Raw genomic sequence first — 21,171 nt, forward strand, 5'->3', positions numbered from 1 at the left:
CACTTCTTCTGACACTGCTTTGCTTTGGAAAGGATCTCTTCTTCCTTGCAAAAGTAATGTAGTCAGCTGTCAAAGGTATACTCATGGAACATGCTTCATTGACTCTCGGTGATCACCGTAGGACTAAGAGGGCAATTCTAAGCACAGTTACACCTAGGGATGGGGAAGAACCAGCTCACAAACTAAAGTTAGTGATTAATTTTGGCTGGTTCGTGGTTCGCAAAGTCAGGTTCATAGCAGGTCAACTGGCATAAACTTTCCATGAACTTTTAAGCTGTTTGTGGAAGCTCATGCAGGTTTGTGAGTGGATATATTTCCAGACAAACTGTCTCTGCTCAATCAAAATGTTTACATAACTTCAAAGCAGCAACTTGGAGGGCATGTAGAGGAGCATTCGGGGGAGTTCCCCTGCAACTATGATGTTTCTAGTTTGCACAGGATCCATTCTATGCACTCCTAAACCTCCTAAACCTGCTCCTGTCAAAATGAACCCAAGTCAGGGTCCCAGTGAAACACTGATGTACCACAGCTGGAGCCTCACAAGATTTAGAAACTGAGACAAAATTTGCGAGTGAAGACAGATTGATCGAAGCCATGGTTGCTTTTAGCTGAAACACCAAGTAGTCTATTCCCAAGGGAATCAAAACCCCCAGAAAAGAATTGAACTTTTTGCCACTGTTTCTACTACTTAGTCATCAATACATCAATTACATAGTAGGGTAAAAATACGTGGTACTTTACACACCAAAGAAAATTCCTGCTCAGAGATCCATGTATTCAAGTCTTCTGTTCCTGTTAACAATCTGTTGATCCTCCATCAGTTAATAAGTAACGAATCCTCCACAAGGCTCACAGGGGAAAGTGAGAGAAAATGAACCATTTCCCTGCCGTTAGAGCAAGTGATGTTATACTCGACAGTCTGTGTCAAAGTTCATCAGCTACACTTAATGCAAACCAGAGCAGTGCTGAGCCCCGTACCACGGAAAAAGTCATCATATAGTTGTCTTCTTTTTTTTGCCTTGCTAAAAGGCCCTGCTACCCTCAACTTTTACTCTCTTTCTCCTGACCACAGTGTTTGATCACAGTTTTACAGGTCATTTAAAGCAGCATACAATCGCTCCACTAGCAGCACTGTTGTCATTAAGTGGCTTTTATTGTCAAGAGTTCAGGAACAGGTACAACGGCATGATTAAAAGAGGGTAGAAAGAGAGCCTACTTCACTCTCCCCAGAGTGTAAACAAACACTTGATAACGGTACTGGTGCGTTCAGTGATGAGAGTGTTGTGGAGCAGAGGACAGTGCCTAGCGGGGCCCTCACTCTTACTCTGTGGTATGTATGATTCTGAAGGCACTAGAGGAAAATCAAGGGAAGGCTCCACTTGTAATTTCGTCGGTTCAAAACACTTTACATTGATTTGGCTTCCCAAAAAGATAATCAGGTCTGGCACAATATTATCTCAACAGTAAGGGTGTCATCGGCAAAACTTTACAGCACTCTCTACATTTCATTTTGAAATTAAATTTATATCAATGCATTGTTTCAATAATATGACATGGATAATGAGTCCAGTGCTTTTCCCTCTCCTGCGTTGCCGCTGTCCTCGGTTCCTGTTGTGATCACTGTGATGTGCTCTCAAGAAGGTCTGGGACTCAAACACTTCTGGAACACTTTGTTCACTGATTACAACCTGCTTCATACACATATGACATTTGAGTTCTCTACCGCCGATGACTTCCAACACAGTATATGAGGACAACTGTAAAAAAAACCCATTATATCTACTACAACTGTTCCATCTGGTAGCTATGATGAACAATCCAGTTATCTGGATTCACTTGCAAGTAGTTTGGCTACAATCAACCCCCAAACATAACACAGCCCTAGCTGAGTACAAGACTGAGACTCCAAATCCAAGACCTGGACTAGCTGAAACAGAAAGATTGTACCCTCTACATTAGACACTGAAATCAATGCTTTTGAAGGGGGAGTAGGCACAAGCACACTGCCTATGCAGAATCTATAGTTTGTGAGCATGAAGTTTGCTTTTTCAAATGTTCGGCGGGAGGGCGGGGTAAAAATCTAACAAATAAAAATAGGAAAGGTGGGAACCTACATATACCCACTTCCTATGTATGTAGACTCCATGCTCTTGAGCCAATTATTGCATGGGGGTGGGGCCACCATAGTGTCATGTGCAGAGGGGCTTTAATCTGATATTTCAATCTTCATTTACTTCAGTCTGGCTCCCCTGCATACCCTTTCTCCCTTAAGATAAGTCGTCATTGTATAGAACAATTGCCTATTGGATTGCATTCTGGTAAATGAAACCCTAGTCTGACAAGACTTCCCCATACACTTTAATGGAGAATTCACTGTGCATTCCTTTGCTGATGTTACATTATAGTGACTGGGACAGCCCTTAAAAGCAAGAGATCTCTGTGATCGCAGATTACTAGGTCTTGATAAGTCAACTGGATCAAGTCATCTGGATAAATCAACAATTTGCAGTTGGTTGCCTGTAATTCTAGGACATATAAACTCCGATTGTAACACAAATTTACACTGCTAGAAGTAGTTCTGTCAGCAGAGTGCAATTTCACTGAAATGTTGCTCTTGCGAGACATGGGACTCCCAGGAACAGCATGAGGGGGCCACAGGAGGTGGGAATGGGCAAATATTGCCCCCCTTTCTGTTAGCAGCAATGCTTCATGAGATCCAGCCAAGTTTCCTTGGCTATTTCCTTACAGTTTCATAATGCCTGGTTCATTGTTTTATAAACACTTTGCAATTTAATAGACACTTTGCAATTTAATTCATCTTAAGCCTTTCGGAGGAAAAAAAAGTTCAGTATAATTAAATCCATGTCCACTACAGATATCCTGGACACAAAGTTGAAATGGAAGATACATTAATGAAAATCTTTCATTGTTCACTCCTGTTGTAGACAACCCTCTTTCTTTCACTAAAGCCAGAATTTTCTATCTGGCTAGTAATATTGGATAATATTGCTGCACCATTTCCTAAAAAAAGTTTTAAGATAACTTTGAGGCAGTGCAAGTTCAAGAAATGAATGCCAGTCAGTGCTGAATATGGCTTTGACTGCCCAAGGTGTTATCAGCAAATCAAAATGATTCACACATATCAAGCTAACGTTTTATTTTTATTCCTTCCTCAGTTTTTTTTTGGCATGATTACAGGAGTCATCTGTAATGCAGCATATAAAAAAGAATACTTCAGAGAGCACAGCCATGTTGTATTGCAGGAGGCCTTGCCAAACAGCCTTGTTAAAATCCTGCCACCCAACAGACAATTATTCCCCTCCCTTTGATGGAGTTCAGGCTTTCCTGGATGCCGATAATTATTCCTGGCGGAGGTGACTCAAGCGCACGAGGATGATTCTGAAGAGTGCATTTTTAGATGGTGTGGACCAGATTGCAGTCAATGGCAGATATTTTAAAAATACGTTCCTGTGAGAACAATTCCTTCTATCCTTTCCCAGTTCAAATCATAAGGTCTTCACCTATTGCTCATTGTACTAAATTGTCACGATTCTCAGTACATTCTACCAGAATGAAATATGAACTTCACAAAAAAGTTAATTTCATTGACAACAAAGAGAAATCTGTAGGCTGCATATACAGGTCTCCTCACCTCCATGTGTTTCCTCACAAAAACCTTGTGAGGTAAATTAGGCTGAGAGTGACTGAGATTGAGTTTGTTTCATGGTGTGGTTTTTTTTATTATAAACTCCCAAAATTATACAAGAAAAAAAAAACCAAGACATAATAAGAAGGACCATCAGTCCAATTAAAAATGTTAAAGACAATGTAATACCTCTTCTGTGACATTCGAACATTGGACTCCTATTCTGCCATGCTAATTCCTGTGTCACTCTGACTGTCAGTTCTCTCACTAATTCTAACCTGTTTAAGTGTTTGCAATGATGTTGGATTATAGTCAAAGTCTTCACTGGTTATGGGCTATAGATTACCATTTTTATTCAGTTGCATAAACCAAACAGTAGAGGCATGAGATCCATTCAGAGTTAAAAACTTTAAAGTACTATTTATTTCAACACAAAAGCTATGGAGTCCAAATCTATAAATAGGTATTGATTGATTGATTAAGCTGTTTCCATCCCACCTTGTCTTGTGGCTCAAGATTTCAACTTAAAAACGCATAGAAGAAAACCCTAGACACTGTCCTCCACGTAAAAGTGTCCTAAAGTTTATACCCTGTTAAAATCCCTGGCAAATAAATTGGCCTTGTAGCACTTCCGGAAGGTTTCTAGTAATGGTGATTCTCTCACCTTTTCATAGCCATAAACTGGGAGCTACAATGGAAAAGACACAGCCTCTGGTTGATTCCAGGCCACCCTAAATGGGGGAACAGCCAGTAAGTACCCTGAAGAATGTAACTGGAGCACAGGGACCTATCGGAGGAGATGGTCTTTTAGATATGTTTGCCTAGGCCATGAAAAGCTTTAAAGGTCATAACTGGTCCTTGAATTGGACTCGGAAACAAGCTGGAAACCAATTTATCTGTTTATAATTTGGCAATATACGTTCCTGTTGGCTAGGCCCTGACAATAATCCGGTTGTCAAATTCTGAATCAGCTTCAGTTCGGCACCCCAGGGTAGAGGACATGCCAGTAAACTAACCACAATTTTACAAAAGCATATATCCACAACCCAATTGGCAGAGTCTATGAAGGGAGAAAGTTGGCAAACCAGGTTATGTAGATGATAGAAAGCACTTTTGGCCACTGTTCCAACCTGCTTTTCAGGCAGCAAGGCTGTGTCCAGGAGAATTCCCAAACTTTTAACCTGCCCTGCAACCAGCTCCACTCCATCTAAATGGGCCTGTTCTCTCTAAAACATCCACTTTTCTGACCAGCATCACCTCTATCTTGTCTGATTCAACTTCAGTTTGTTCTTAGTCACTTGACAAAACTTCAGATGACCAGTTGCTTAGAACAGTGTTTCCCCATCTGTAAGTTGGGACCCAAAAGTGGGTTATGAAGCCTCAGAAAGTGGGCCATGGGCCAGCCCTCCCTAATGCCCACTCCAGCCCTTTCCATTGCTCTCTTTTATATTTGGGAAAATAGGTCTGACCCCGGAAACAGTATCTTCCATCTCATACATTAGTTGGTATTTTTTTCTTCACTACATATTCATGTTGATCAAGTAAAACATGTCCTGATGATTACTAAAGTGAGTTTCTTAGAATATTAGGGGGGATTAGAGGGTGTAATGGAGAAGGAGAGGATGGTTGAAGGTTGGAATTTAACCTCCATAAGCAAAGGCTGTGTATGTTGGAATGCCACTTGCTTGGAGTTCATGGGGGGGGGGGACTGTGCCCTTTATGTGATGTTAGTTGGTTTCTCAAAAACCCTTGGTTAACAACTGTAGAAAATGGAATACTGAACTAGATGGGTGCCAAGGTCATAGTTTTCCTAGGGTGCCAAAAAACCTTGGGTCAGTCTTGGAAGGGTCACCACCATACCAAGTAAACTTGCGGGTCACCATACTGAAAAAGGTTGGGAACTGCTGGCTTAGAAGAAAGTCCCCTTACTTCAGTGAGATATATATCCAAGTAAATGTGTACATTCCTAATATCCATGTCAAAATCAATGAAACTTAAAAATGTGTAATTTTGGTTGGATTTGCCCTGAATGCTTGACACCTTAATTTGTCATCTCTAGTGAAAAAGCAGTCCTTTATTGTAACTTTATGCTCTGTCTTAAAAGGAGTTAACTTTTGTAGCAGTCCATTTTGAAATATTGACGAAACTTTATCATAATCTAATAAAAATCTTAGTAGGTACTATAAAGGCACTTGGAGGCATAATGACAATTCTGGTAATCTTGCAAAAATAGTTAATATTTCATTTTCATTTCATGCTTGAATTTAGGAAAGTTTCTTTTTTGCATGAAAAGATATCATAGGTGATGGCATATGAAATAATGTGGAATTAAACTGAGGAGAGTGCAATCAAAGAAAGCTTAATCAATAGGTATTACTTATCTCCTCAGGGTCTGACTAGATCTTTCACACATGACACAAAAACCCCATTCCTAAACTGTAGTTGGAGACTCCATTCACTTAAGTGGAATTTACTTACCCTTAGTGAATATAATGCTTTGGTTTGAACCTTTCTCATGCTATTTGTGGGTATGTATGAAACTGGTTAAGGCAGACTGCAGGAAACTGAATCTTTAGCACCTCAGAGAGATGCATAAAAATATCACTGAAAGTAGAAAACTAACATAGAAAGGACTGGTCTAGAATCTTTCACCCTTGTAAGCTAGTTTTCTACTTTTAGGGGATTTTTTTAATGTAACAGAACATTTATAATGACATCCTGCATGTACATTCTGAAGTGATCCACTATCTCTGGACTTCACTATTTCATTCCAACTCCTTGTGTTGCATATGGAGATGAGTCTTAAAGTTTGAGGCAGGACAGAAAGAGCAAGGTGGGGGTATGCTGGCCATGCCCCAGGAAAGAGAAAAATTGCCTCAGTTTCTACCATACTAAGGGTCCTGAATCCTTACCATAGCTTGGCTGTTTTCAGGAAGGGGATGCTGTTAATTATCAGCCTGTCCAGGTTTAGTCTTGTTTGTTGTCCACAATTTCCTACCTGCCATAGCTTGTCCAGAAAACTGTTTACAGTACCAAGGTTGACCCAGAAGCCTGTTCTTCCTCTCCTCAAAACGCCACTCCATATTTTTGACCCTGGCCTCTTTTCCTTCTCTCCACCGCCTCCCACCCTTTATGCCCAAAGCTTCATTATTTCAGTATAAGCAGAAGAGTCCCTCAGGTAGAGAGAATTTTTAGAAAAAGGGTGTTGTAAATCATGGCAGGCCATGGGACAGAGTGTGTCATAATTTGTGTGTGACTTTTCAAACAAATTCATCCCAAGAAGTCAACCATTTCTGAAAATCCACCTTCTAAGAGGATTGTTAAGACTGATGAAGTGAAGCATAAAATGCAGCCTTTGATAATGCTAAACAACGCAAAACAACCTGAAGCTAAATGTATAGGTGGTGCTGTTGCTATGAATTTGTAGATTATATCAATAATCAGCCTGAGCAGATGATCAGGCATCATTACAGTTACAGTATTTTGCTTTATCCCTCAGCAGAATAGTTAAGAACCAGTCTTATAGTGCCGAAGGGCTGAACAGGCTGATACCACAACAGACCTCTCATTCCTCTGCTGTTTGTTAGTGGGGGGGGGGGATTCCCTTCCCCTTTTACCTTTGGGTTAGTTTTGCTCCATCCTGTGGTAAAATGATCAATTATTGAAAAGAATGAAGTGCCAACTAAAGATGTCATCAAAGTTATTCAAAAATGAATATGAATTGAAGAGCTCATAATCCTCACCTTCAATAAGGTCTGTGGCTTAGAGAATCTGCTTTGCATGTCGAGGCTCTCAGGTTCAATTCCCAGTATCTCCAGTTAAAAGGATCAGGTAGTAGGTGGTGTGAGAGTTTTGTACCTGATTTGGAGAACTTCTGCCTTTCAAAGTGAATGGCAGACCCTGATAGACCAATGGTCTGACTCTGTATAAGGCAGTTTTATGTGAGATCACCAGTCCCTGAATTCTTCTCTGGCTTGGATGGCAAAGTCAGCTGTATTCTCTGCTTAATTCCTTTGTGTACTTATATATCGATGTCAGTGACTTTGGTTCATAGCTTTTCACTGATGGTTTTGTAGATGAGCATGCGTGCATCTTCTATGATTTTATAAACAATTTGTACTGTATTTATAGGAGATATATATATATATATATATATATATAATATGTGTGATATCTGTGTAATGTTGATTTACTGACATCAAATAGTACTGAAAATATTTTCATTTTACAGGGGAAAAATACAGTGGAAGGAACCGGAACCGGCATAAACATTAAAGAAGCACAGATTTGATTCACAAAAGAAAGAAGCAAACTTGTAAATAAGATTGCGGGGATGTCTAAAAATCTAGGAATGAGAAATCCTCCCTCCTCTTGTCCATCCCTTCCTGGCACTTCAGATGCATGTCAGGTATTTTTCTGGTTTGTTTTTCACATTGGCCTTTCTTCCTGTTTTCAGGCGACGCTGAGATTGTTTCATGTTTGTGTTCAAGCATTTTCAGCATTCAGGGCTTTTACCTGTGGCATACTTTGTTGGAGTTTTCATCTATTTTTAATATTTTTATGCACTCTCTTGCTTGTTGGTTTTTAAAGGGGACTGGTGCATCCATAAAAATAAAATAAAATAAGGCAGAAGGCCACAAATAAGGCAGTCGGAGCATTTCCCCCCCTTCTTCACTGTACTCCCCACTTCTTAAGAGATAAGCCATATTTAAAAGAGAACAGGGCTTGCCTCTTCAGCTGTCACACAGTGGCTTACGGTCTTTTGCAGAAGTGCCAAACTCATTTGTTACAAGGGCCGGATCTGACATAAATGTCACTTTGTCAGGCCGGGCCATGTGTGCCATAAAATGTAATGCTGGGTACTGGAGATATAAATTGTATAAAGGATAAAGGCAAACCTAATTAATGATATTATTTTTTACTCAAAATACAAACATGCTTAAAACATTTTTACAGTATTCTCCCTGATATCCACCCTCCCGCTTCCCTTGCCCATTATGCATCAGCACTGGGACAATATACAGGGACATAATGCACAGCCTCTGTCATCTGGCAATAAAGGCAATGACCAGTTGCTAGTGGGCCGGATAAGAGCCTTGGATGGGCCATTTCCAGCCCATGGACTGTATGTTTGACACCACTCGTCTTTTGCATTCATTGTCTCTTCCTCTGTGTGGTTCTGAGTTCTGGGAACTTCACAGACACAAGCAAAACGATGACTACATTTGCAAGCTAGAGTCTGTTCTGTAAATGTCTCTTCTTTTGCCCCTGCCCCTAGGTAAATACCAAATACCACTATGTGAAAGGACATTCAGATAGTTAGGTACAGATGACAAGAGCTCTTGCTTGTGAATGACTCCTTGCATACAGATACCTGCTTCTGCAGTTACAGCAGCCATGACTGGCTTGTTCTGCAGCCTGATCTGGAATGGGTTGCTAGGTTGTGCCTGGTAACTGCTGAGAGCTTGGGGGAATGAGGACATCGCGGGCTGCTGGAATTGCATGGGCTGTGGTGCCACTTTCAGGAAAAACCATATACTTTCCAGTGATCCCTAGAGCAATGCGATGTCACTTCCAGACTTTCCCCAGAAGTGATGTCACACCATGCGCAAAGCTGGCATTTTTATTTTTCTCCTGCCACTACTCAGAACAGTGCAAACCAAAGAGAGAGATTACGGGATGGACGTTGAACGGAAGCAAACAACCATGATGTATAGTGCCAAAAAAGAGAGGTTTTTTCAGTATTCAGTTTACTGGAAGCAATTCAAACGCCATCAACACCAACGAACCATGCGTATTACATCTTGTTTTCTGTGTATCTTTATCACAGTGGATAGCGTTGAAATACCTATATAGTGTTAATCCATTTGGCACGCACTCTAGTCATATCTCCTAGTCACATTAATCAAATCCATTACACATTCATCAAATCCATTACAAATGGATTAACATTATATAGGTATTTCAATGCTACCCACTTTGATAAAGGTATACACAAACCAAGATGTAATACGCATGGTTCGTTGGTGTTGATGGCTTTTAAATTGCTTCCAGTAAACTGAATACTGAAAAAAGCCTCTTTTTTTGGCACTATACATCATGGTTGTTTGCTTCCTTTCAACTAATCAGAACAGTGGCAGGTAATGAGGGGTTGCCAACAGAGGTCTCCTGTCTCATTGGGAGGAAAAGATGACAAAGGGATAGCATTGTGACTTCACTTCCTGTTCTGAAACAGGAAGTGATGTTCAGCCATCGATTCATTATGGGCCCCCCCCCATTGAGTCAGTGTGAGCGGGTGAGAAGTGTTGGTGGGAGCTTCTGCAGGTCAGCCAGGGGTTGTTTCGTAGAAAAAGAGCTAGGGGAACTCATTAGCATAACTCATTAGCATATGCCACACCCCCTGACATCACCGGAAGTGTGTCATGAGGCCACACACCCCGCCCCCAACGGTCCCGGCCGCCACCGGCAGCCTTGCAGCTCCACTGCTGAGCCCCATGAGGGGCCCGGCGGTGGACCTGCAAGGCCGGCGGGAGTGCAAGGAAGCCCCGCAAAGACCCTCCCTGGCCCCAGGCAGGCAGGGGTGGAGAGAGGCAGGGAGGAAGCAACTTACCCTCCCTCTTCTCCTGCCTCCTCCTGGCTGAATGAGGGCCAGAAGCGGGGCGGCCGGAAGCAGGGGGCGGGGCTTCATCATGTGCCCCGCCCCCCGTACCTCACCCGGGGGAACTGCATTCCCCCGCGTTCCCCCCTGAAATGACCTCTGAGGTCAGCTGATCTTTTTGCCTGCCCTTGCTGGCCCAGTTATTGCAGAGGCCACCACCCACTGTGGGAAAAGCTGCAGCTGGACCAGCCTCAGGCCAAAGTGTGGCAGTAACGTCAGCCTTCTTACAGCCATAGTCAAGGTTGCCACGCAGGCAACTAAGTTTGTCACCCTCACTCACCTTAAGCACCAAAAAAAGGAAATGAGGGGGAATGGGGGCAAATAGAGTTTTACAAATTCTAGGGTGTCCCAAATTCATCTATGCCCAGGCAGCGCTACTAAATCTTCGGGAATTTCCCAGGCTGGGCTTGGCAACTGTAGCCGGGCAAGGACAAGGTGGCCAGGCTGGGTCTCACACCTATCTTTCCTTTGTAGCTCAAGGTGGCTTGCTATTCCAAGATTAAAGGTAAAGGTAAAGGTTCCCTTGCTCGAAAGCCAGTCGAATCCGACTCTAGGGTTGCAGTGCTCATCTCTGTTTCAAAGCCGAAGAGCCAGCGCTGTCCGAAGACGTTTCCGTGGTCATGTGGCCGGCATGACTAAACACCAAGGCGCACGGAACGCTGTTACCTTCCCACCGAAGTGGTACCTATTTATCTACTTGCAATTTCTTGCTTTCGAACTGCTAGGTTGGCAGGAGCTGGAACTAGAGACAGGAGCTCTTGCGGCACCCGGGTCTTGAACCGCTGAACTACTGACCTTCCACAGCCTGCAGTTCAGCGTCTTAACCACTTGAGCATGCAAAATGCAACAAAACATTATTAATCCCCATTCCCCCTCCTCCAAGTGCCTGCAGTTGAAACATAATTAAAAAGCCCTCACAAATTAAACTGCTGTACAGCATCTCCTAAAATCTTCTGAAAGATTATGCCCTCAGGGATCCTGTTCCATAAAATGGAAGTCACTGTGGAAAAGGACCAGGCTGTATTAGTACTCAACCAGCCAAATTTAAGTGGGGGGACAACTAGAAGGAGATAGGCCACAGATGGGACATGACCGGAGAGATAGCCATATGTGGGCTCTAGGTCGTGCAGGGCCTCAGTTACTATAGAATGCCAAAATTGTTTGTAACAATGCTCTTGATGAATTGACAATCAGTTTGTATTCTGAGTAATCCTCATGCAGCAGAATGGTTATCATGCAGTATTTGGTCAAAGACTGATTATGTTTTAACCACATGACTGTCTGTTAGTATATTTGAGTTCTAGATCTGTTCTCCCTTCTTATTCCACATCAAAATGGCCCATTTAAGTGGTGAGCGAGGCCATCCAATTAGATAGCATATAGAAGTGCAAGAGCTACTTACTGTAATGATTATTTCTTTATAATTAGGGGGTGAGTGGAAGTGTGGGAGTTATAAAGCATTTTAATATATGATGTACTATTAAATATCAGAGAGATAGGGTTGCCAGACCCCCCAGTTTGGTGAGGCTTACCCACTTTTTTGGGGGGGGGGTTCTACCTGCCACCTGGCCAGTCTGGTGGGGCTTACTTACTTTTGGGGGGGCTCTACCCACCGCCTGGCCAGCTGGCCGGTGGGGGAAGCCCTGCTCCCAAGCTCCAACACCCGCAGCCACCCCTCTCCCTTCTCTCTTGAGAGAGAGGAGGGAGAAGGGCAGCTGTGGACCGCGCACCCAATCTCTGAGTGGCAATGTCGCTCAGAGATTGTGCACGCAGGGCCCTATGGCTGTGTGCCCTTAGAAGGACCCCTTTAAGTGCCCACAGCTGGAGGGCCCTGCATGCCCAGTCTCCAAGTGGCATTGCCACTCAGAGATCGGGCGCATGGGGCCCTGTCCCACTGACTGCGTGCACGTAAAGGGACCCCTTTAAGTGCACGTAGACAGCGGGACAGGGCCCCCTGCACCTGATCTCCAAGTGGCAATGCCACTCAGAGATTGGGTGCATGGGGCTCTCTGGCTGTGGGCACTTAAAGGGATTCATTTAAAGGCATGCAGCCAGTGGGACTGTCCCCACAGTGTTGGGGCTTGGAGTCGGGACGTCCCCTCTGGGAATGTCCCCCAAAGTCCCCTACCGGGGATGAAAATGGACCTGGCAACCCTACAGAGAGAATTATAAAATTTCTGCATAAACATTTTTGATTTCAGTGAGAAAAGTTTTCAAAACCTTTGCATGGTCTTGTTTTGCAAGAAAACAGTCTCAATAGAAAACTGGAAAAATATAGGCAAGCATCCAGGGGAGGTTCCCCACAACTTTGATTTCTCTAGCTTGCAAAGGATCCATTCTATATACACCTGAACTTCCTGAACCTGTGCCTATCAAAATGACCGCCTGTTATTTCCCCAGAAAGCACTGTCCTGGGGGCACCTTCTTTGGGGGAGCATAACTCTGACCTCATAAATTCAGTCCAATACAGGAGAGTCAGCCAGAGATCTCCTGTGAGATTGGTGTCTCTAGCACACTGGGGGGCCATTCTACTGCATCATAAATGTCACAAACTAAACTAGTTTGTTTGGCAGCTAAAAGTTCATAATGGTTCATGCTTCAAACCTGACACCACGAACCACAAACTGAACCACATTTTTCTGGTTAGTGCCCATCCCTAATTCCAAGTTTCAGGTGCCCCAGGAAAATGCTTTTCAGGGACATTTTTGGCACTGGTTCGGGAGTGTGTAGAACTGATCCTGGATGAGCTACTGGTATCAAACTTGCAGAGCCCCTCCTGGGGGGGGCACAACATGCCCTACAAGTTATATGCAAATTGCATTTGGGGGGATGCATTATGGACCCCCAAATAAGGTGCCCCCAGGAAAGTGCTGTGGGGAGATGTGAGGGGTGGGTTCCAGTGTGCATAGTGCTGATCCTGGCCAAGCTAGAAACATCAAACTCATGGACCCCCTCCCCAGGATGATCCCTGACATGCCCTGCAAGTTACATGTGGATTGGACCTGGAGGGCTGAGTTGCAGACCCCCACACGAGGTGCCCATTAAAAAATGCCTCTCAGGGATATGTCTGGCACAGGTTCTGGAGTGTATAGAACCAACCCAGGATGAGCTAGATGCATCAGAGTGTACCTCCTCAGGATGACCTCCACATGCCTTACCAATTATGTGCACGTTGGAGTTGGGGGGACCGAGTTACAGACACCCAAAGAAGGTGCACCCAGGAAACTGAGTTCTGGGAGATGTCAGGCATGGGTTTGGGAGTGTCCCTGGGCCCCCCTCCACTGACAGGGCGAATTGTAGGCCATGGCTGGCCAGCCAGCCTGCATGGGCCTGGGAGATACCTGCATGCTCACAAGTGGCTGCCTCTACCCGGGCCCAACTACCACCCACCCCTCTGACAAATGGAAACTTGGTTACTGGGCAAGGCCAACCCTCTTGCACTTTCCTGCCCTGCCCGGGGCCTAGGAGCCACTTACAGAGTGGCAGGTGGACACTTCTCCTCGGGCCCAACTGCCCATCCCACTGATACCTGCAAAACTGCAACCCTCCCACCCTGCCTGGAGCTCACCACTAGTATGGTGAATGCAGGGCAGCACTAACCCCCCTCCTGCCCTTCCCAGGAGGAGTAAGGGACCCAAGGCAGTAACTCTGGAATCAGGCAGGCAACCACACAGATAAGACCCAGAGGAGAAATAGAGTGGTGTTTGTAATGAAGAGGAGTAAGGGACCCCAGGCAGTAACTCTAGAATCAGGCAGACACCCACACAGATCAGCCCCAAAGGAGAATTGGGGTGAAGTTTGAAATGAAGAGGGCTAAGGGACCCCAGGGAGTAACTCTGGAATCAGGCAGGAAAATCACCACAGGATAAGTGGGGTGGCATTTGAAATGAAGAGGAATAAGGGACCCCAGACAGCAACTCTGGAGCCAGGCAGGCACCCACACAGATCAGCCCCAAAGGAGAAGTGGGGTGAAGTTCGAAACAGAGAGAAGGGAAGGGATACCAAGCAGTGATTCTGGAGCCAGGCAGGCAAACCCTCCCCACAGGAGCAGTGAGGTGGCATTTGAAATGAAAAGGAGAAAGGGACCCCAGGCAGCAACTCTGGAATCCGGCAGGCAGGCAACCTGCCACCAGGGGAAGTGGGGTGGCATTTAAAATGAAGAGGAGAAAGGGACCCCAGGCAGTAGCTAAGTTGAAGCCCACCCCCAAAAACAGCCTGGAAACAAAAGCACACAAAGAGAAATCCGTCCACTGCAACCCAAAGGAGGGGGGAAGTGAAATGAAAAGGAAAGGGAAGGGAATGCTGAGAGTGGCAAACTCCTTCTAAGCCAAAATGTGTGCCATGTGAAGAATTTAGTCCTGATATTCCCACCCTTTGCACCAAGAAAACAAACAAACAAATGAACTAAACGAATAGGGACTCAAAGACAACGCTAACCCCCCCCCCAGCCCCTAACTGAATAGAGTGGTTATTCAGCTCCATTATACCTTATGGGGACTGTCCCCATAGGGTATAATGGAGAAGGGATTTAAAGTTTAAATGCTTGCTGAGTTGACTCTCTGAGTCGTGCTGCTGTGGGAGACCCAGAAGACAGTGGTGGCTCAGATGTGGGGTTGCTGGAGAGTAGCCAGGAGGGGAGGGCAGCTTGGTAGCAGTGGCTCTGGGGCTGCCAGGACAGGTGGGGCTGCAAGGGGAAGGGGAGGCAATGGAGAAAGGGGGATTTGATAAAGATTGGGGGTCGTGCCAGCTGAGGAAGGCCAGAAGTGGACCCATGGATGTTAGACGGTGTCCAGGCGTACCTTTTGGATACTATACCAAGCACACACCCCTAATTGCCCCCTCCCATTATGAGCAATGAGAAGGGAACTCTATTATTGGCTGACAGCATTGCCTGTCAAGCTTTCAGAGTCCTTATTCATGTTTCCAAGGCTGGAAAACGTCACCATCCCCACTGTTACCTAGCATTTCTCTGCCAGACTTTCTCAGAAGTTTCCAGTTTCTGAGCTGTTCCAAGCAACACCTAAAAGCTCGGAGTTTTTTTCCCAATGAACATATGATCCCTGAGTCATGGCTCACTAGCCACGAACCAGACAAAATTTGTCCCAAAAGTTGGCTCTTCAAGTGGTTTGTGCCCATCCCAAACAGGCATAAACTGGAAGCTGCACTTTCAGATGAGTGTCTGAGTGCATTCCTGAACCAGGATGTGGGATCAAACACTTCATGTGGGAGATATGTGGGCATCTCATGTGTTCTTAAAACTTAAAACTTACCTATACTATTGGAGAAGACAAGAATAACTGGAAAAGACAATAACACTAGGAAAAGTTGGAGGCAGCAGGAAAAGAGGAAGACCTAACATGAGATGGATTGACTCTATAAAGGGAGCCACAGCTCTCAGTTTGCAAGACCTGAGCAAGGCTGTTAACGATAGGACATTTTGGAGGACATAGGGTTGCCATAAGTCAGAAGTGACTTGACAGCACTTAACACATACGCACATCAAGTATTGGAGGAAGACTGATGTAACTCTTTCACCCTGTACCATTTTCTCAAAAGAAATCTACACACAAACACACACACATCCCATGGCTATGAGCCTGAATCAGGGGGAAAAAACCGGTTGGGGAACTTGTATTATTTCCAGCTGGGACCAAAAGGCAATTATTATATATGTATCGGTATTTACTGGTATATATGTGATTTCTACCAGGAAAATAACATTGGAGAATGGATAAACTTCCTCTGCCTCTCAATATGGCCACAATCCAAACTTCCTCCATCAACTGCTTATTGAAGTTTAAAAATACTTCTGGTAAATCTGGTGACAGATTTCCTCTCATAATGTGTGCTTTGACATGGTGTTTTTTTCAGTGGTATAGAAAGTGTTTGCTCTGACCTTATCAGATCAGCTGCTAAGTAGGTTTGGCCCTGGTTATTATTTGGATGGGAGACCACAAAGGAAGCCCAGGGTTACTATGCAGAGGCAGGCAATGGCAAACTACCTCTGAATGTCTTTTGCCTTGAAAACTCCATGGGGGGGGGGGGGGTTCACCATGAGCCGGTTGCAACTTGATGGCATGTTCCACCACCACCAGAAAAGTGTTTCTCTTTTTGTGGATTTTTTCCTGTATTGTTGTGCCCAACTTTGCAAAATATTATGAAGTATAATTAATTTCATAGTGATATGGTAATGTTTTTAATATGTCAGCATTATCAAGGTGGTCTAGATAGGGGAAATGAGGCAGACAAAAAATAGCTATAGCTGAATATCAGCATTATTTTTGCTACAGAAAAAAAATAATTTAGCCATCTGAGGCATTCTTTCTGGATAATAATCAACATTAGAGTTGAAAACCACTGGCAAACATTGAGAAAACAACAGGGGATTATGAATATAGCTGCATCTGACTAGGAGGGGAGGTCAGTTGGGTTTGGTACTAGAATCAGCATTATTCAGCATATTCATTACTGACCTTGGGGATAAAATTAATTCAACACTGATTAAAATTTGCAGACGACACCAAATGGGGAAGAAGGATAAATAGGGAATTAGCAATACAGCCAGATCCAGGTTGTTTAAGGCATTGGAGGGGATTGAAGAAAAACTATATTTATATAGAGGGGGTACAAACAATATAGGGCATGACTCCAGCTTGGCTAAAAAAGGTTTTGTATTACGCCTTTTCACCTGCATTACATCTTGATTCTGATGCGCCTTTTGGGAAGCAATTTTCTGGCTGAGAAGTCAGGTAAAAAATCAATAGATTAGATAGATAATAGCTAATTAGATGGATAGAGATATAATTAGTTAAATAATTAGTTAGATAGATGGATGGAGAGACAGAAAGATCAAGAGAAGAATAGCGATTAAGTGTATCAGTATTTTCTTTTCTTTTTTGAAATCCCCGGAGGGATATTTTTATTATTTTTATATAAGACTACCAAACTACAAAGAAAATATAAGGAAAGGGGACTACATCTAAGGATAAAGGAAAGATAACCACACTATACTAAAAACCCAAGAGGAGGAGATCATATCCGTGTTAATCTAAGTGTTATTAATAAAAGTGTTAGTACAACAATATACTTGTAGAGTTCTTGTTTGTCTCGGCTTCAATGTTAGTATATTAGTTATTGTGAGAGAACTTTCTGAGCATCTTCTTGTTATTTGCTTCAAAAGGCCATTTTCAGAGTCCTTCTGCCTTTACTTTGGTTTTCTGTCTCTGAAATCATATGTAGCTTTCATTGCGTCTGCACCCGTTTCTACAGCAGAGTCCTCATCCGTTCCAGAGGTAGCGGAGTCACTTGATTTTGATTCTTCTTTTTTGGATTCTTCCTCCAATCCCAACTGACGTCTCAAAAATTCTTTGGCTTTAAAAATGGAGTCAATCTTTTCTGTTTTGTCGTTGATTTTAAAGATGACACCCTCTGGGATCAGCTTTTCCTCATAGGGCGGTCTCCAGGCCCCCAATCATCCTGCTCGCTCTCCTCTGCAGCTGCTCCATTCTGTCCACATCCTTTTTGAAGTGAGGCCTCCAGAACAGCACACGATACTCCAGGTGCAACCTGATCAATGCAGTGTACAACGGGACTATGACATCTTGCGATTTGAATGTTATTTTTAAGGTTACAGCCAGTTTGCATATATAACTGCATAAACTCCACTTTATATACCTACAATTCTCATGTTAGTTGCCAGGTTGCAACTGAAACTATTTTTCATGCCATGGACTATTGCTTCTTACGCTTCATTATATTCTCACACTGTAGCTTCAAGACCTGAACCTAGAGTTAGGTCCTGAAGAATTTTGAAGTGAAATGGAATGAGAGCAGTGTTGTTGACTTCCCAGACCTGAGTCTGCTGCAGTGAGGACTAGATCTTTAATTGCTTTCAACAATGGGATTCTCAGCACTTGCCTTACAAGAAGCAATGTACAACCCAAAGTACTTCATGCACAAGGTGATGGAGCCCTGCTGATGTGTCAGTTAGCTTTCCAGTAAATGGATTCTGGGCTTGGATGTGATCTTCTCCAAGTGTCCACAGGGTGAGTAGAAATATCAAGGTTAAATAGGTACTTTAAGGAAACTATAGCTTGAAATATGAATGCCTTCTAACAACTATAAGAATAAGGAATGTTTAAAGTCTAGCCATCTATAATACCCTCAAAATTATGTTGCATAATGTAATGACATGTTATGCTACCATTAACACATTATAACTATGTAATTTGGAAGGGTAATTTTTTTTTTGTAAAACCACTTAACTACATAAAATTGAAAATAATGATTATTGTAGCGACGTCCATTTTTTTTCTGTATAAGTTGAAAATTAAATACATCATGTGCAGTTATTTTATGGTGCCATGTAATTTTATGAAATAATCATATAACATATGCAGTAATTATTGGCATAAAGTTCATAGATGCATAAATTATCATATATAGAATCTCCTAGAACACACTGATTTTACTACCAGCCAAGGTAAGCCACTTGGTACCTAATTGACATAACACCAATTGCTAGCTAAGAGATTCTGGTAATGATGACAAGATATTACAAGTCTAAGCGAGGAGGAAAAATCTAGGTAAAGCAGGCTTGATTATTATTTTTTTAGACACCCTTATAGAACCGGTTAACAAGAATTCTTGAGGAGTCAAAGGCAAGGCTTTTGGAAGAAGAGAGTATTTAAAAGGGAAGTTAACAGGCCAATAACATGCCACAGGAAATGGTGGTGGCTACAAGCATGGACAGCTTCAAGAGGGAATTAGATAAGCATATGGAGCAGAGATCCATCAGTGGCTATTAGCCACAAGGTATAGATAGGAACTCTGAGTCTGGGGCAAGTGATGCACTGTATTCTTGGTGCCTGGGGGGGGCAACACTGGGAGGGCTTTTAGTATCCTGGCCCCACTGGTGGACCTCTTGATGGCATCTGGTATTTTTTGGCCACTGTGTGACAGAGTGTTGGACTAGATGGGCCACTAGCCTGATCTAACATTGGCTTCCCTTATGTTCTTATGTAGATAATAGCAGCTCTGGGAGAAACTGGCATAGAGTTATAGTTTGGGAAGTTGGCTTGTGTGACTGCTGAAGTCAGTTCCACTTCTGCCCTAAACTGATTGTTGCTTCCCATCAGTGTGTGAATAAAGAACTCAGATTTCTGTGCCATGTGCTTTTAGACCACTTAGCAGCATCATACAGAGATATCTGAAGTCTCGAGTGAAAGCTCAAAATGGATACTTGCATAGCAAAATACAGGTTTCCTCATCCTGCACTTCCATATAAAGTCTTATTCACATTATGGAGTGGAGTATATGGGTTGGGTCTGTGGATCCTACCCTGTGGCTTGAGTAAAATCACAAAATTTGTATCCATTCAACAAGCTTCAGAGCCCATGGCTGCTGTGATTTCCCCGAAGAGCACTTTCCAGGGGGCACCTGCTTTGGATGGCTGCTACTCAGCTGCTACTCACCCCCCCCCAGCCAATCTGCACAGTTTTGGAGGGCAATTAGAGGGGCATCCTGGGGATGTTTGCTGCGAGTCTGATGCCTCTAGCTTGCAGGGGGGCATTCGACACACTCCCCTTTTGCACTTTGGACCCTAGGATCTCCTCCCAAAACCAATCTGCACACAACTTGGAGGGCAGGTAGAGGGGCATCCCAGGGAGGTCTGCTGCAAGTTGTATGCCTCCAGATTGCAGGGGGGCTGCTTGACTCACTCCCCTGTTTTGCACATTGGACCCTAGGATCTCCCCCCCCAAACCAATTTGCACAGAACTTGGAGGGTAGGCAGAGGAGCATCCCAAGGAGGTCCACTGTGAGTCTGATGCCCCTCTAGCTTGCAGGGGGCATTCGACACACTTTGAACCTATGGCTGTGATTTCCCCAGACAGCAGTTTCCTGGGGGCACCTGCTTTGGGGGCTGTAACTCACCCCCTAAATCCAAACCTTACCAAACTTGGTGGGCAGGTCGAGGAGAATCAGCTGGAGACTCACTGTGAGTTTGGCATCTCTAGCCTGGAGGGGGGGCCATTCTACCGCACCACAAACCTCACAAACCACAAGCCAGTTAGTTAAATGGGAAGATTTGTGGAGGATCGTGGTTTTAGTTTAGTTTCTTATTATTACAGTCTTAAGAGCAACGTACAGAATAAGCATAATAAGTGAGGGAGAGAAAAAAAAACAACCCCAGTCATAATATACAAAAATAGAAGTCTGAATTTAAGAACTTTTAAAATGCGATCCCCACAATCTAAGAATTAATGCACAAAACTCAGTGACTGAATGTGTAATCTCTGCATTCTTATCTGATAAGATCCAGTGAAGCCTTGCTTTGTTTGTATTAATGTGCCCAGGTGTCCTATCAACTAGTGGGGTAATGATTTTAAAACGAGCCTCCCTGTAAAATGGACAGCTGAAGAACATATGCTCTACTGATTCAACCTTGCTTAAAAGGCATGGGCATAGTCTTTCAGAGTAGGGGGTTTTATTGGACATGCCTTGAATAACTGCAGATGGAAGGGAGTTCATGGTTTGTGATACCTCATGAACCACGAACCTCCATTTTCCTGTTTCTTGCCCATCCCTACTGCCTGCCGATCACCTTTATCCTGCCTCTCTTACAGCATATGCAAACAAAACCCTGCCTGCCTATCGCATGTGTAACCACAGATAATGGAATATCATAGACAAACCCAGGGCTCTAGTCGGGGGGGAGCTCTCAGGTACGGAGCTCCGGAAGAGAACCTCTAGGGGGCGGGGCGGTCACGTGGTGAAGCCCCGCCCCCTTCTTTACCCCGCCCTCTGCTTCGATCCTCATTCCGTTTGGGAATGAGGATGAAGCAGGAGGGTAAGTAGCCGGGCCTTC

Source organism: Gekko japonicus, unplaced genomic scaffold (assembly GCF_001447785.1).
Source record: "Gekko japonicus isolate JY-2015 unplaced genomic scaffold, Gekko_japonicus_V1.1 scaffold399, whole genome shotgun sequence".
Classification (NCBI taxonomy): Eukaryota; Metazoa; Chordata; class Lepidosauria; order Squamata; family Gekkonidae; genus Gekko; species Gekko japonicus.